This window comes from Vipera berus, assembly GCF_964194415.1.
Source record: "Vipera berus genome assembly, chromosome: 4".
Lineage (NCBI taxonomy): Eukaryota > Metazoa > Chordata > Lepidosauria > Squamata > Viperidae > Vipera > Vipera berus.
Window position 1 is genome coordinate 32,255,107 of NC_138206.1, and position 18,331 is coordinate 32,273,437.

The following is an 18,331-nucleotide window of genomic DNA, read 5'->3' on the forward strand; positions in this document are numbered from 1 at the left end:
AAGAAACCTCTGATATGTTTCACTACTTTTTCTCAAGCAAATTGATCCAGCAATTATTTCACAGGAATTATTTCCCCCTCCTAAAACAAAATATGAGCATAGGAGCTGGGTTTCAAAGTAAGGCATGCCTCATTAACTTTTTTTCTTAATAGATTAAATGTGTTCCTTTCTTGAACTGTTAGGGTCAACAGTTCAAAGTCCGGACCTGATCTGCATAGATTTCAGCATTTGCCAGTTGGCATTTATATGCTCACCTCAAATAGAGAGATACAGCCAAGAACTAGCATGGGTTGAAGACAACTGTGGTTACTACTGGTTGAAAATGTACTGTCAACTTTAGAATGAGCATGGTTGCAGCCATTTTTTTCCCTTCTCATTCCTAGTTGCCACATAGCATGGGGGGGAGGTTGCCAGGTGTTGCACTAGACAAAATAGACTTTCTCAGATTTTCTCTTATAGGAACCAAGGTCATCAGTTGGTCCCGAGACTGCAGGCTGGGCGTTGCCAGGTGTTGCACTAGACAAAATAGACTTTCTCAGATTTTCTCTTATAGGAACCAAGGTCATCAGTTGGTCCCGAGACTGCAGGCTGGGCGTTTCATGAAAAGCCTGCCAACAAACTGAGTGGGGAAACATAGTTGCTTGCATAGCTTTAGGGGTGGGATTTCTTAACTTTGTATTGGGGAATTGTTATGCATTTCTTCAGGCTTTATTGTGTAGTGGGTTCTGGAATGCATGAATGATGCCAGGCACAGGAGTACAGCATAACTGTCTTTATTAGGTGGTAGATTCTACTGCCCGAATAGGGATTACCTGTGCTCTTTTATACCTGGCCAGGTGTGCTCCCAGCCAATCAATTCAAACCTGGTTTTCCCGCCGAAAACCTAACCCTTGCCTTAGCAGTAGTTTCGGTACAGTGCCACCTAGTGGTATCGTTTGAGCTGTTGCTTATAGTGTTATTAACCCCATACATAACACCCCTTCCCCCTTAAGAATAAACAATACATTCCGATATTGACCCCATACAACATAACTTTGTACATATCCGCTTTAGTGTGACATGCTCGGCTGCCCTCATGACCGCACATAATCTGAGAGATATGCTGGTGGCCTATGAGTCCGTGCTGACCGTCTAAGGGGTTCCCCCCTGTCCTGGGCAACCATGTCAGTGGGTCGACCCGGCCTGGGCACTTCTGCTGGACCCGTCCTCGAGTCTGTTCCTGTGGCCTGCCTAGGCCAGCCCAGTCTCTCTGATAATAACTCTGCGTCCATGAAGGCCTCTTCTGTTCCGGATTGGCTGTGCTGATTTGAAGTTGATTCTTGGTGGCCCGCCTGTTGGCTATTGTCCTGTGATTTTTCAGGGACCCGTCTCCTGACTTGATCTATGTGTCTTCGGATCTGACGGTTCCCCTCCACCTCTACAATGAATGACAAAGGCCCAGTTTTGTCAACCACCACCCCCGGAATCCACACATGTCCCGGTCCATAGTTCCTGGCCAAAACCAAATCACCTGTGTGTAGTTCTCTAGCGGGGTTGGGTTGCTCTGTCTCTGCAGCCACTCTGTCGGGGTGAAGCCTGTCCAACTTGGTGTTGAGCTGTCTGCCCCAACGCAGTTCTGCTGGGCTCTTCCCAGTGGCAGTGCAAGGTGTGGTGTGTTGTGCAAGTAGGAATCGAGCCAACCTTTGATGCCAGTTGCCGCTGATGATGCGCCTCAATGCGTCCTTGGTTGTTCGCACCATGCACTCAGCTTGTCCACTGGTCAACAGGTGGAAGGGCACAGATGTAACATGCCTAATCAAGTTGTTCTTCATAAATGCCTGAAAATCAGCAGATGTGAATTGTGGGCCGTTATCCAAGACCAACACGTCAGGGAGGCCATGTGTGGCAAAGAGCCCCCTGAGCACTTGGATTGTCTTGGCCATGGTCATGCTAGTAACTGGTACTACCTCTAGCCATTTGGAATGACTGTTCACCACCACTAGGAATAGCTGTCCTTAGAACGGACCAGCATAGTCGATGTAGACCCTGGACCACGGAGTGTGGGTTGCCTCCCATTTGTGTACAGGCGCGTGAGGCTGCTCTGGGCTGGACCTTTGGCAGGTGTAGCATCCAGCTACCTGTTCCTCTATAGCCTTGTCTAGGCCAGGCCACCACAGGTAGCTCCTGGCTAACGCCTTCATCCTCACTATCCCCGGGTGCCCTTCGTGTAATGATTGAATGACCCTGTCCCTTAGTTTCTCAGGAATGATGACTCTGCTACCCCACAATAGGCATCCCTTATGGGCTGATAACTCATGCCTCCAGGTAAAATATGCCTGGAATTCCGGGTCCGGACTCTTTTCTTGCCACCCAGTGCCCACCCATGCCTGGACCCTGCTCAGGATCTTGTCTGCTGTTGTTTCAGCAGCGATATCCTTTGCGTGGACATTCCAGTAGGTCATGGATGGCCAGAATCTGTGCTGCCAGTGCCGGGTTGGTTTCTAGGTGTTTAAGGGGTAGCCTGCTTAACCCATCAGCGTGGCCCATGTCCTTCCCTGGCTTATGCACCAATTTGCAATTATACGCCGATAGGAATATTGACCACCTGAGCATCCTAGGGGATAATATTTGTGGGGTTTGCCTGTCTGTTGTGAATAGACCTAGCAGGGGCTTGTGGTCTGTGAATATTGTGAACTCCCTGCTGTACAGGTAGTCATGAAATTTTTTGACTCCAGCCACAATTGCCAGGGCTTCCTTATCGATTTGGACATAATTCCTTTCGGCCGCTGACAGTGTCCTGGAGTAATAAGCAATGGGCTTTTGTTTCCCATTCTCTTCTAAGTGACTCAATACTGCGCCCACTCCATAGGGCAAAGTGTCACACGCGATACAGATGGGCTTACTCTCTATGAAATGTGTGACAGTGGAATTACTAGACAACAAATCCTTTAATGTTTGAAAGCTTTGTTCGTGGACCTTGGTCCAATTCCAAATAGCTTTCTTGTCTAAAAGCCTGTGTAAAGGCTCAGCAATCGATGCTTTGTGTGGTAGGAATGCATGATAAAAATTAAGCAACCCAAGAAAAGCTTGCAGCTCAGCCTTGTTCTTGGGAGTTGGAGCCATTTTTATTGCCCTTACCTTGGAGTCAGCAGGATGAATTCCTTTGGCATCAATCCTGAACCCCAGAAATTCAGTTGATGCCACTCCAATGCTACACTTGTCCCATTTCAATTTGAGCCCTGCAGAGCGGAACCTGCTTAACACACTCTGCAGTCTCTCAGCCAGCACCTCTTCAGAATCCCCTGCAATGAGGACATCATCAAAGTAAGGGCATACCCCAGGAATGCCCTTCAGTGTCTTCTCCATCACCTCCTGAAAAATCCCTGGAGCTACAGAGACACCAAACTGTAAATGGTTAACTCTGAAAGCTCCTCTGTGCGTTACTATGGTTTGAGCATCTGCCGTCTCCCTGGTAATCGGGAGCTGCTGGTACGTCTGCACGGAGATCCAGCTTCGCAAAGATGGCGCCGCCTTGGAGAGCAGCAAGAACATGGCTGACCATTGGAACCGGGTAAGTGTGCGGATTAAGGGCCCAGTTCACCGAGCACTTATAGTCGGCACAAATTCTAACCTCCCCGTTAGCTTTAAGAGGGGTAACTATGGGGGTTTCCCACTCTCCCCCTGCTACTGGCTCTAAAACCCCTTGTTCGACTAACTTATCCAGTTCGCTCTCAATCTTGTGCTTGAGAGTGAAGAGGACTCTCCGGGGTTTAATTCTTATGGGCAGGACATTGGGGTTTAGTTTAAATGTGATAGGTGGCCCGGTGTACCTGCCTAACTTGCCATTGAATACGTCTGCAAACGTTTTGCAGACGGATTCGATGCTCTTGGCCTGAGTGTGGTGGATACCTGAGATCCCTATGCCCAGGGCCTCAAACCAGTCCAACCTCACTAGACTAGTCCTCCGGCCCTCGACCACGAGGACATCCAAGTGCCCATGGAAGTCCCTGAACCCCACCGACATGGTGGCCTCCCCCTTAATTTTGACTGGGGCATGTTGGAAGTCGGTTAGTTTTAAGTTGGTAGGCCTCAACTGAGGCTGCTGCTTGCTTCAGCCGCACACGAATTTAAACATCTCATGCAAGATAATGGAGACTGCAGAGCCGGAGTCAAGCTCCATCTTGCAAGGAATGCCCTGCAAGTGGGCCTCTAATTTAATTTTGGGGGTGAGCAGCCAGTGGACCCCAGTGTGGGACGTGGCCCACCAGCTTTCAAAGAAGTTAGTAGTGGTGTGTTGTTGGACCCTGGTACCTTTCGGCGACGTATCCTCAGGCTGTAGTTCATGCAGGCCATCTCGGGGAACGGTTCCAGCAGACGGAGGCAATGTGGCCTGTTTTTCTGCAGGCCCGACACTTGGCCGTCCGGAATTTGCAGGCTGCCCTTGCATGGTTTCCACCGCAACCAGCACACTTGGGGGTTGTCGCGCCTCAGCCACAGCCGGTACACTTGTTAGATGTTGTTGGCTTCCGCTGGGCTCCCTGTTTGTCGCACCAAAGTTGGGGTTGTTCTGGCCTTCGTTGCACTGCATCGATATTGGCCTCTTCGTCCGTTCCACTGCTCCTGCCGTGCACAGCGATCGCCTGATGGATGGATCCTCCAGGGCTGCTGGGTCGGGGAGTGGTCTGGTCTGCGCCGTCGGCCATGTCGTGGGCCAAAACTCATCTTGGACCTCCTGGAGGGTCAGGTTGGGTCTCACGAACATCTTTTGCCACAGCCACTTGTCACGTAGGCCGAAGATGATCCGTTCGCGTAGCCTCTCGTCCAGGTCTGTGAATTTGCAGAGGCAGGTGGCCTGCTGTACGCCCGCGATGAAATCCGCCACCGACTCACCCTGCAGTTGGGCCCTTTGTTCGAAAACTGCCAGGCCAGTTCAGACATTTGTGGGTTGAAGTGTTTATTAAGCTTCTCCGTGAGGTCTCTGTAGGAGATGCTTCTGATGGCGTCCGGTGAGCACACGCCTATGGCCAAATCGTAAATGGCAGACCCGCTGAGGCAGAGCAGGGCCGCCACCTTCATGCTGTCCTCTGTGACCCGGTTTACCCACAGGTAGAATTCGACCTGTCCCAGGTGCAATTCCCAACATTCCGGGTGGCGGATATCGAATGCCTGGATCTGTCCTATCTGTGCCATGCTGCTGCATCCGTTTCAGGAGTCCTGCTTCAGATGTGACCGCTAGCGTGGTGACTAGCCGGCTGTTGATGGGGGGGGAAGATGCCTCTTTCCTCCAGCAAGCGATGCCGTCCCCGAGTGAGTTCAGCTCTTAGATGAAGCAGGATCCCACCTTCATCGCCACTATTGTGTAGTGGGTTCTGGAATGCATGAATGACGCTAGGCACAGGAGTACAGCATAACCGTCTTTATTAGGTGGTAGATTGTACTGCCCGAATAGGGATTACCTGTGCTCTTTTATACCTGGCCAGGTGTGCTCCCAGCCAATCAATTCAAACCTGGTTTTCCCACTGAAAACCTAACCCTTGCCTTAGCAGTAGTTTCGGTACAGCGCCACCTAGTGGTATCGGTTGAGCTGTCGCTTATAGTGTTATTAACCCCATACATAACACCCTTGGTTTCACTTTTGAAGTACCAATACTCTGTATCAACAAACATGTTCTTTGAGGAATTCGCAAGCCTCGGTGTCCTGCTTTATTTGTCTCTGTTGATCAGAACCTTGGCACGTATGTCTAATCCATCTGGAGGACAGCAGCTCAGAAAAGGCTTTTTAGAGACAATATGTGTATGGTGGGGGGAGTTGAAGGCATTTCTGGAAGCCTTACCAAGACTTGACAAGACAACCATCTTTGTAGCTATGCAGCACTCAGTCATCTTGTGAAAGGTCTTTATGGATACACCTAAATGGCTGTATCAGAGTGCAGTAAAGCTGACAGAAAAGGATGCTGACATATCATTTGCTATCTGATGACTGAGCCCTTCAGGAATAAGGCCATTGAATAAGGCCATTGCCATTGCTGGCAAGTCAGGAAAGCAATTGGTGGGTTCTCCTGCCTTTGTTTTCCTTTCAATGACATTATCTAAAACTTGAAAAATAAATATAATTGTTTTGTTTAATGTGTGGTGAAGCAGGGTCCAAGCTAGTGTAGAAGGGTTCTTTAAATAAGGGAGCTGAGCCACCTATCAAACCAACCCCTTTGAATATAGATCTGCAGGGCTTTTTTGTCATAGGATGCTCAGAACAGAGTTCTGGCACCTTTTTTGGATAGAACCTTGTAGGGTAGGCAAGGCAGGTTGTATGACATGTGTGAGTTCCGGCACCTTTTTCTTTTACAAAAAAAGCACTGGATCTAGGAATGTTAAATCTTTTTCCAAGGTCTTGAGGAATGGACAGCTAAGGTTGATTTCTAGATTTGTGGAATCACAAACAAAAAAGCTCATAATGTAGAATCCTTGTTAATCATATTGTATAATGCTACTCTTTATACATTTGTCCTCCAAATGATTTTATTTTTATGGCTTTTGTACATAAGGTGGAGAACCATTTAGAGAACAACGATCCGAGGCAAGTATGGCAGGGACTGCAGCACTTAACCAACTATAAGGGCAGCACAAGGAGCATGGCAAACACCGATGCCTCGTTGGCTGAGGAGCTGAATATCTTCTTCGCCCGCTACGAGGTTAAAAGACCAGACCCCGTAGCCTCTGCTGGCCGGCCTTCTGACTCTCAGCCACTCACCCTGTGTGAACACCAAGTGAGAGCTCTATTGAAGGCTGTGAATCCCAGCAAAGCCGCAGGCCCAGATGGGGTGCTGGGGATAGTGGTCAGGAATTGTGCTGATCAATTAGCAGGGGTCCTGACAAGGATTTTTAACATCTCCTTGCAAACGGCATGTGTACCATCATGCTTGAAGGCAGCTACCATTGTCCCAGTCCCCAAGAAAACTGCAGTTGAGTGCCTGAATGACTACAGACCTATTGCATTAACGTCTGTAGTCATGAAATGCTTCGAAAGATTGGTTCTCCAACATCTTAGGACATGCCTCCCACTGGACTTTGATAAACATCAATTTGCCTACAGGGGAAATAGGTCGACAGACGATGCCATAGCTACTGCTTTACACTCTGTAGCAAGTCATCTCGAGAAACCTGGAAGTTACGTCAGGATGCTTTTTGTTGACTACAGCTCGGCTTTCAACACCATTTTGCCGAGCATTCTCATCAAGAAGCTGACTGACTTGAAATTCTCCCCCGCTATCTGCGATTGGATTCAAGACTTTCTTAGGGATCGGGTACAAACAGTGAGGGTCGGGCCTGCTTTGTCCACCCCCCTGAAGCTTTGCACCGGCACGCCACAGGGCTGTGTGCTTAGCCCCTACCTGTACTCTTTATACACTTATGATTGTGTATCATCTGACCCATCCACTGCGATAATCAAGTTCGCAGATGATACAACTGTGGTGGGTCTTATTACAGGTGGGGATGAGACAGCATATAGGGCGGAGGTACAAAAACTATCCATATGGTGTAGTAACAACAACTTGCACCTAAACATCGGCAAGACGAAAGAGATGGTGTTAGACTTCCGGAGAAAAAAGGAGGAACCTGCCCCACTTTACATCGGGGAGGACTGTGTAGAGAGAGTTTCCTCCTTTACATTTCTGGGAGTCTACCTCTGTGAAGATCTGACCTGGAAAGTTAACACAACCCAGGTGGCTAGAAAGGCCCAACAGAGGCTTCACTTTCTTAGGATCTTGCGGAAGAACAGGGTAGAACAACAGCTAATGACCCTCTTTTACCGGTCTACCATAGAGAGCGTCCTCTCGTATGGTATTGTGGTTTGGTATGCTGGTCTGACAGCCGCAGATAGGAAAGTATTACAGAGGGTAGTGAGCACAGCACAAGACATTGTGGGCTGTTCCCTGACACCACTGGATGACATCGCCAGGGCTCGTTGCCTTGGAAGAGTGAGGAAGATTCTCAGGGATGACTCACACCCTGGACGGTATCTCTTTACTCTCCTACCATCCGGTAGGAGATATAGGAATATAGCCAGCCGTACCAACAGGCTGAAAAATAGCTTTTATCCGTGGGCTGTTAGGCTTTTAAATGGGACATAATCTTATGCAGAATTGACTTGGGAGGCCGGTGTGTGGTGTAGTTGGTTCACATAGTGTGGTGGGATGGAGGGTTTGTTGTCACTGTGTGTTGGGGGGAGAGAGCACGGGGGGAGGCTCAGCTAATCTCAATGTACACATGTTGTACTTTGACAATAAAGGTTTTATTATTATTATTTATTATATTATTGTCAGACTGTAATTGTCAATTTCATGCTTTCTACCTTCCCTCACAATAACCTTGGAAAAACAATTGGCTTAAGGTCAGATAATGATTAGCTTAATCCTTTATGCTATAGGATAAGCAATGAACAATGGCCTTGTTAAAAAACGGGCACAAACCTCAGCTTCACAAACACAACATATAAATATAATCTAATATCATGAAGGGTCCTAACCATGAAAAAGTCAATGTGTTCTCAGTATTGCAGTTTTTTTAAAAAAAAACAACAACAGCATAGGTAAAGGTAAAGGTTCCCCCGCACATGCGTGCTAGTCGTTTCCAACTCTAGGGGCCGGTGCTCATCTCCGTTTCAAAGCCGAAGAGCCAGCGCTTGTCCGAGGACGCCTCCGTGGTCATGTGGCCGGCATGACTAGACGCCAAAGGCGCACGGAACGCTGTTACCTTCCCACCGTAGTGGTCCCTATTTTTCTACTTGTATTTTTACGTGCTTTCGAACTGCTAAGTTGGCAGAAGCTGGGACGCGTGACAGGTGCTCACTCTGCTACGTGGCACTCGGGATTCGACCCGTCAAACTGCCGACCTTCTGATCGACAAGCTCAGCGTCCTAACCCACTGAGCCACCGCTTGAAGGGGGAGGAAATAAAGTTCAGAATTGTTGACAAGAGATTTTTGTTTCTTTGTCCCCCCACCCCCACCTCCAGAAAATCACTCACTCCTCTGCAGGCTCCTGATCCTTCCCCTGCACCCCATTCCTTACAATTTGCCCTCCAAAAAAAAAAAAAAACAACAGCATACATTGGAGTAAAAAGTTTATTTTCATAGGGTACACATTGAATTCCTGATCCTGTCAATGTAAAAATATCTCTTTGAACTTGACATTTGAAGATGTCTTTTGCTGTGACCTTTCAGTTTTTCCTTAGCAGACAATGTCACCCAAACACCTTATCAACTGGCTTATCACACTGAAAAGCATAAAATAATTAGTAAGACAAATTCTTATGACTGTGCTCATTTATTTGTATTAAATTTAGAAATAAACCATTCCATTTCAGAAAAATAATTTGGAAAGTAAGTAACAGAAAAAGAGAAAGAATAAAAATATGTTTTGATCAATAAAAATCAACCAAATAAAATTATTTGAAGCTATATGAGTGTTTTATTAAAAATAGAAATCTACTATTACCAGACGTAGTTGGTCCTATTGGGTCAGAGTTTGGAAATCCAAAGCCTGTCAATCCAAGTTCACAAATCATCTAAATTCCATTTAGTTATTTTGTTTGCTTGAGGAGGTCTCTGATTCGTACAGGATGTATATGCTTAAAACAACTTTTTAGAAATTACATAAATCATGAGGGTGGACATTGTAGAATTCTCACTATATTAAATGAGTTCAGGATTTAGCTAAGGAAAGGAGAACACATCTGTGTCAGGTATCATGATAGATACCCAAAGAACAGTTTATTCGAGATCCTCAGCAGACCCTTTTTTCAATCAATAGGAAGGAAGGAAGGAAGGAAGGAAGGAAGGAAGGAAGGAAGGAAGGAAGGAAGGAAGGAAGGAAGGAAGGAAGGAAGGAAGGAAGGAAGGAAGGAAGGAAGGAAGGAAGGAAGGAAGGAAGATGTGAGAAGATGTATATCATTTATATCAATGTTCATTTTTTTGCAGGAACAAATTTCAAAAGATCACTTCTGAAGATCACTCCCCATTCTATATTCCTCTTTAAAGATTCTTGCTTGCTTTACCTTTTTGTACAGTGCTGCTTGTATTGCTTTGGTGAAAAATCTGTTAATCTGAAAATAATTGCCTGCTTACTTGGGACCTTGATGATATTTCTTTGCTACCAATGTTTCTTTTATTGAAATATGAGTATGTGAATCAAAGAGATTGTGACATGTCTTTTTACTATTTGAAATTAGTCTTAAAACTAATTTTAACTGAAATAATTAAATGGTTTGGTCTCATAAAATTCTTCTATCCCTCACTGTTGCCCCATCCAAATCAATGTTGAAATGGCCCTGTCACATCTAGTTTTCAGAAAGTTAAGATTTGATTATTCCATCATTCTGAATTGCTATGATTATATCTCCAGATTATGAATTAATTTATTATATACTTCCCACTATGCCAAGGACAACTTTAAAGCCTAAGACCATAAGGGGCCTGGAACCCCAGTTGCTGAAAATTAACAGAAAATTGCCTTATATTCTGAGTTAGGAAGCATCTGAAAAATATAGAGTATTTCCCAACTATGGCACTGCAAAATATGGAACTTCAGCTTCCACAATTCTTAGCATTAATCATGCTGCCTTGTAAACTTTGGAAATTGAAGTCCACACGTTATGAAGATACCCAGATACACCACAACTTGCCAATTGATGTTCTGTAGTAGAGTCATTATAATTCAGGATCATAAAAATTATAGAAACAGCAAGGTTTAAGTCACAGAATGAGATTTTTCATAGAGAATAAATTTGAGTAGAACTAAAGGTCAATGAATCAAGAATTGTTACATCTGACTTATAATCTCAAAGAAGTATCACTTAACTTCTAATGTTCTAATGTTTCAAACTCATTTACTTAGAGATTGTTTATAATAATTATGATAAAACATGTTGGAGGATTGGAACCATGGTTAAAGATACTTTCCCACTTAAAGATTATAGATGCTTTCATTACTTAACACTATTGTGACTAAGATGCGGGTATGCTATAACCCAATTCATATGAAGAGACCAAATTGAAAAATGTTATCTTAAATAAGATAGCAAAGAAATAAAATCAGGTTTCATAACATTTGGCACAGTATGCCTGTAAATCTTATATTTTGCACTTGTTTTCTGACTTTTTTTCTCAATCACCACTATTTCTTAGCATCTGAGTTGCTATAAAAATAATTCTTAGAATTTGTCAGGTGTTGCTTCTTGGAAACAGTGAGGGGGCTATTCTTGACAATTCTGAGCAACACAGTTGCTACATCAGGAAATACCTTTGGTTAAGCTTCAGATTTCAACAAAAACAAATTAATACCAATAACTTTAAGAACCTTAGAAGAGCAGAAAAAAAACAAAAAAGAAAATATCCAATACACAAGATGTTTGGATAACCAAAATGCAGTTTCTTGAAACAATCTTGTTATAGCACTCAACAAAAATGTTGAACAGCACAAACAGGTTCAGGATGATTTAGAATGGTGTGGTGTCATCTCATTAATTATAGTTCTTAAAATGCCAATAAATAGTCCATCTTTTCTTTATCTGAACCATGCATGTTTTCCCTTGCTTCATTTTTCCTCTAATGGGTATTTAGAAGAAAAAAACCTAACCTGAGCTCCACTGTAGTTCTTTTACACAATGTGACTGAGACCACTGCAACTTAACAGAACAGCTTTGACATTTAGATATAGATTTCAAATACCTCTAATTGCCTTCTAAATAAGTACCAGAACATTTTATTCCACCCATACAAATTTCTCTAAAATTTTGTTCTAATTTAAAAGCAAATTATTTTTATCAGATTGCATTAAAATCGTTAGTGGGAAATAATGCCACAGAATTTCTATTTATGGTTAACATTGTTAGCTTTTTGCATGGCTCAGTGCTCCCGTCTTATCTGTGAGCCAGCAGAAAAATTAAATTGGCATAGATATTTGCTCTTGCATTGCCAAACCCAACTGTCAAGCTTCATTCCTTATTTGCCTTGCATGGAAATCTGTCTTCCTTATAGCTTTTCAAAATCACCAACCAGCAGGAAAACCACCCATCAATCACACCACTGCTGAGAGGGTTTTGAAAGACTGCTAAACCTGCCGGTTTAAACATTTGTAAGAAATTGTTCCCTCTTCACTGCTACTTCTCCCTGTTTGTGGCCTGAGTCACCGAGATGGCAGGCAAAGAGAAAAAAAAGGCTCCCACCAAATCTATGAACTTATCTTCATCCAGGAAATCTGGCTCAGTCTGAATAGCTTACAGTCTCAACAAGGATTTGGAAGAATTACACAAGGTCTCTTTCTTCTGCTTCATAGCACACCCCAGCTTAAAGTGCACAATAAATGCTAGGTTGCTCCCAGTCCCTAAGGGTGACCTGGCACACTATCAATAAAATAGCTGGTGACACCAGAGCAGCTAAGGAAAACCTGTAGAAAAGGCCAGCTCAGGGACCAATGAGGGCAACATTATAAGGACATGAAGGATAAATGTGGTTCACAAGGTACGTTCATACTATGGTTAGAGGCAAGTGGGGAAAAGCCCCATATATCAAGCCTCAATATCTAGTTATCTTAGAAATTTAAAAGATTCCAAAAAGCTAGCTCCTGCCATATAGTGATAGTATGAAGGATATTCAGTATGGGCAGTTTATACACAGGGAAATATTTAGCTACTATATCTTCCTGTCTGCAGATCTCCCCATTTATTTCCTAGTGGTTCTTCTCACTGCATTTAATTTTCCCAAGACCATATAAAAGTTGCTTTTAATTTTAAAAGTCAAGGTTGAACATTAATGAAACAAGACATTTATACTCTGCTGTCCTTGCACAAACTTGATTTTTTAATCTTATCTCCATAAAACGTAACACCATTTCATTTTATGTGCCCCATGCATAAAATGGGAATTAGAATGTGTTGTCTCCTCAGCTTGCTTGAAGGATGACTACAGTAAGAACTGGGGGTGGGGAAATCATATGGTACCATCAGTTGCTGCATAATTTTTCTGACTCATTCTGCAGCCAATCTCAGGACATAAAGGTTAAAAGTGAGAGACAGAGGGATACCAAAAAGTCATGTCCTACTTTTCCAAGAAGGTCTCAGATTTAACTTTTTTGGCTTTACTTTGGCACATATATTCTTATTTTCTCCTGGAACAGGAATTGTTTGATAATATGTTCCAATATATTCCTTCCCATATTGGTGTCTGATTTTCCTGGAGAATTAAATGTCTGAAGCATGTTGGTCATAGGGATTTTGGATTCCCAGAGGTTGGGATTCGGGTTACAGAAGTAAACTTGACCAGCAAGACTGGTCATCCTGACTCTGCTAATGTCTACATTTTTATGGTAGGTATATATGTTGTGTCCCTTCCTTGATGTTCTGTACCAGCCTGCTACCGGCCCTGCAGAAAAGGCAACCCCTTTATAAACGGCAAGAGGCTGGAATGACGTCTGCCAAATTTATTACTACAAAAAACAAACAAGACATGAACCAAGATACAGGAGCTTTGAAACACTATCTGAGCGGTTGCTTTCAGCAAACCAGCCCTCCCCACACATTCCCTTTATAAAGAGTTCAGGGCGTGGCCTCTCTCTGCCTCCTTCCGAGAAGCCCCACAGCCTTCCTCTGTTTACTCCTACTTGACTGCCTCCTGCGTCCTTGAACAGGGCCAGCTGTGGGTCATCTTCATCCACACTGTCAGGCTCACACAGCTGGGTCTCCATGGTGACCAAGTGGGAGGGGCCTGCCTGAGGGCTATCATCAGCAAGATCTTCAACCCCCTCAGCAAGGTCTTCAACACCCCCTTCCTCCTCTGAGTCGTCCGACCCAACTGCCAAACCCACAGGCTGACCCTGAATCACAACACTTGATACATTTCTGCATAGCAATGATGAAGTGGCTGTCATTCTTCAGAAGTTTGCTTACTCTCAGTTGCTTGATCTGGAAAGAAAAAGGCAGTGTCCTTCCTGCTAATAGAAATTACAAGCTGTAGTTAAAATACTGAATATATCCAAAGAAAAGCAGTTGGAAGTCAAAATTGCTAAAGTAGAAAGAGGAAAGTTGAAGCTTGCATCAACTGTGGGCGCGCCAGACCTTTGGAACAGCTTACCGGTTGAGCTCCGGACGGCCCCCAACCTTCGCTCCTTCCGGCGCGATCTTAAAACATTTTTTTTCGAACAAGCTGGCCTAGTCTGACGGGGTGGGGTTCGGTTTTTTAAAATTAGTTTTTAACTTAATATGTATTGATTTTATGGGCATGATGTTTAATTGGTTTTTAATGGTTTTTTAATTTTTGTATCTGATTTTTATTGTGTATTGCCCTGTTCACCGCCCTGAGTCCTTCGGGAGAAGGGCGGTATAGAAATCAAATTATTAAATTATTAAATTAAATTATATGATAGCAATCATTTGTATAAAGAAATTGTAGGAGATTTTTCCTTCCAATAAAACAATATCTTAACATCTTATCAATCTGCTTGAAATAACCTAGTTATTAACATAAAAATATATCTAAGTATATACATCAAATATGAAGTAATAATGATGTTTACTATAATCATCTTTCCATGTAAACTCACTTATATAAATTTCATTTGGGATAAAATCTTTGATATATTTATAGCCACAAGTGAAGAAATATTTTAAAGAATTCAAGCAATTAAAATCCCAATTATTAATTATTATAAATGCCCTTAGAAACATTTAAGCCTGTGAAACCTTTAAGGGACTTATTTTAGTTAACTGAGTAACCTGGTAATTATAAAAACACTGCACGATATCAATGTTTAGATACAGAAAATATATAGCAATCAATGACATTTAATATATTATCAGTATATAGCAGTGATGGCGAACCTTTTAGAGACCGAGTGCCCAAACTGCAATCCAAAACCCACTTATTTATTGCCGGATGCCGGGTAGACATGGCCGACTGGGAAGGCATGGCCCTTGTGGTCACAGCTGACTGGGTGGGCGTGGCTGCAGTGGGTGTGGCCACTTCTATGATGCTCATGGGGAGGGATGCCTGTGGGGGCTGGGCAGGGTTGGGGGAGATCCAGGGGGTCTCTGGTGGGTGGGGCGGTGGGCCAGAGGTTCATCCTGAGGGGTCAGGCGAGGCAAGGCAGGGTGGGTGTGACAATTGCCTTGAAGCAAGGCAAGGTGAGGCAGGGGCTGAAGCAGCTGCTGCCTGACACCATCAGCCCCCACACACAGAGGCCACTGAGAGCATGGGGGGTGACGGCTGTCCTGCATCATGGCAGCCCCATCGGCATGGGAGGAGTGCAGCCCCATCGGCGTGGAAGGAGATGGCCCAGGGATGGCTGGAAAGGAGCCCTCACCTGGTGCGGGCCCTGTCTTCACAGTGGCTCTGATGGGGGCGGCAGCTGCTGCTCCTCCTGCTGCTCTTTCTCATGAAAGATCACAAAGTTGGAATTGATTTACCTTTCCCCCCCCCCAAAAAAAAACTTCCTTTGTTTCTTTGCATGTGGTGGCAGCAGATTGCGAAGGAGCAACGGCATGGGACTGGAAGTCAGGTAAGGAAAGAAAGGCAATTTCTGGGGGGAGGATTTATTTCCTTACCTGCCCCACTTGTTCCGAGGCCACTTTCTGCTCAGATGCATTTTTCTTGCCAATGGCCCAACTGGCCACTTCAGCGCCCTCCCTCCCTGAGCCTCTGGCACTCCACCTGCTGCTTTGGTGGCTCTGTAGGCAGAGCTGTGAAGTTCTCTTCTCTGACAGAAAAGAGAACTTTGCAATCTGCCTACAGAGCCACCAAAGCTATAGATGAATGGCCAGGTGAGAAGGAAACCTGCCCCACTTGATCCATGGCCACTTTCGTCCAAGCCGCATTGCAGCAGCAATACGCAAGGCGGCAAACAGCTGCATCATGCCGAAACCGGCCGTTTGCTGCCTCCTGCCCAATGCCGCTGCCATGAGGACGCGGAACAAGCCGGGCGACGGTAAGAAACTGGTATACCAGTTGCTTACTTCTGCCTGGCTTGTTCTGTGGCCTCATGGCAGCTGCATTGGGTGCGATGTGCGAGGCGGCAAACAGCCACGCTGCGCCAAAACAAAGGGGCCAGCAGGCTGTGGCTGCTGATGGACACAGTTGGCCCCCATGCGCTTGCTGTGTGCAGGGGCTGATGGTGTCAGGCAGCAGCTGCCCCAGCCCCTGCCTCACCTTGCCTTACCCTGCAGCAATGGTACCCCTGCCCTGCCCCCTGTCTTGCCTCGCCTCACCTCGCCTTACCCCGCAGGACGAGCCTTTTCCTGGGTTGATGACTGTCAGTTGCTGTAATAAAAATAAATTCATTTTCAAAGCCCCTCATTTTCTTATCTGAATAAGAATTAGTTAGTTATCTTTTGAATACTAGTGAACTATTGGTCACTTTCTCCTAATCCTTATTTACAATAAATCTTTCCATTATTTGGTTGTTTCTCTCTCTGTTATTTTTCTCAATCGTCTCCATGTCAACAATTATTTCCACTGACAAATGCATACTGATTTGGTATCTAAGGACAGACCTTGCCTCAAGGGATACTTTCTTTATATCAAGTTTGGATTGAAGTGAAGAGAAAAATTAAAATACTGGGTAGGACCAACAGTGAATTATAAATTATTATCATCATCGTCTGTTCCTATCTCCCTCACTCACAGCTCGGGCGACGCCTTAGTGGATACCTGGGGAAAGGGCTGCCACTGAGGCGCTCGACCATGTTGTCCCCTTGCGACCCCTAACCCGACGCAGATCCCGGTGGGCTCCATGGTTTTCTTCGGAGCTCCGGGAGATGAAACATCGGAGACGGGGTCTAGAGTGCTGTTGGAGATCCAGCCGATCTGAACCTGACCGATTGCGGCTAAGAGCCTTTACAAGGTCTTATCTCGCTGCAATGAGGACAGCGAAGTCTAATTACTTCGCTGCCCTCATCACGTCTGCAGATAATCACCCAGCCGCCCTGTTTCGGGTTACTCGCTCCCTCCTTCATCGGGAGGAGAGGGAGGATCCCTTGCAGGGGCAGGCTGAGGAGTTCAGTCATCATCTTGCGGATAAAATTGCTCAGATTCGAGCCGGCTTGGACTCTGACTGGACAGAGTCTGACGGGGAGGAATTGAGCAGTCTTGAGAGTGTTATCTGGACTGAGTTTGATCCTATGACCCCCGATGAGGTGGACAGGATCATGAGGAGGCTGAGCTCTACCACCTGTTGATTGGACCCGTGCCCCTCCTGGCTGGTTTATGCAGCCCGGGAGAAGACACGAGGCTGGTTCCAGGCAGTAATAACTGCTTCTTTGAGCAAGGGTGTTTTCCCTGCCGCCTTGAAAGAGGCAGTGGTGAGGCCCCTCCTCAAGAAGCCCACCCTGGACTCGGTGATTTTGAATAACTATCGTCTTGTCTCCAACCTTTGCTTTTTGGTGAAGGTTGTTGAGAGTGTGGTAGCGCATCAGCTCCCTCTGTTCCTGGAGGAAACTGATTATCTTGACCTGTACCAATCGGGTTTCAGACCTGGGCATAGCACAGAGACGGCATTGGTTGCACTGGTGAATGATCTCTGGCGGGCTCGGGACAGGGGTTGTTCCTGTGTCCTAGTCCTATTAGACCTCTCAGCGGCTTTTGATACCACCGACCATGGTATCAAGGGTCACTGGGAGGGGGCTGGGAGTGGGGGGCACTGTTTTACAGTGGTTCTCCTCCTACCTCCTGGGCCGCTCGCAGTCGGTGTTGACGGGAGGACAGAGGTCCACCCCGAGAGCTCTCGTTTGTGGAGTCCTTCAGGGGTCAGTCCACTCTCCCCTCCTGTTCAAAATCTAGCCGCTGGGTGAACTCATTCGTGGTTTCAGGGTGGGGTATCACCAGTACACTGATGATACCCAACTTTTTCTTTCCACCCCGAATCAACCCAGTGATGCACTCGACGTGATGTCCCGTTGCCTGGAGGCGGTCCAGGTTTGGATGGGGAGAAACAGGCTTCGTCTCAATCTTGACAAGACTGAGTGGCTGTTCATACCGGCATCTCGGGCTGACCAGCTTTCTCCATCATTAACAATAGGGGATGAGGTATTACCCCCCCCCCCGTTGATAGGGCTCGCAACTTGGGCGTCCTCCTGGATTCATGGCTCAGTTTTGAAGATCATATAGGAGCCGTGACCAGGGGGCCTTTTGCCCAGATTCGCCTGGTGCACCAGCTGTGTCCCTATCTGGACCAAGATGCTCTACGTACAGTCACTCATGCGCTTGTGACCTCCCGGTTAGACTACTGCAATGCCCTCTACATGGGGCTGCCCTTGAGGACCACCCACTGGTGCAGAATTCAGCCGCGCGAGTTTTGATTGGAGCTTCC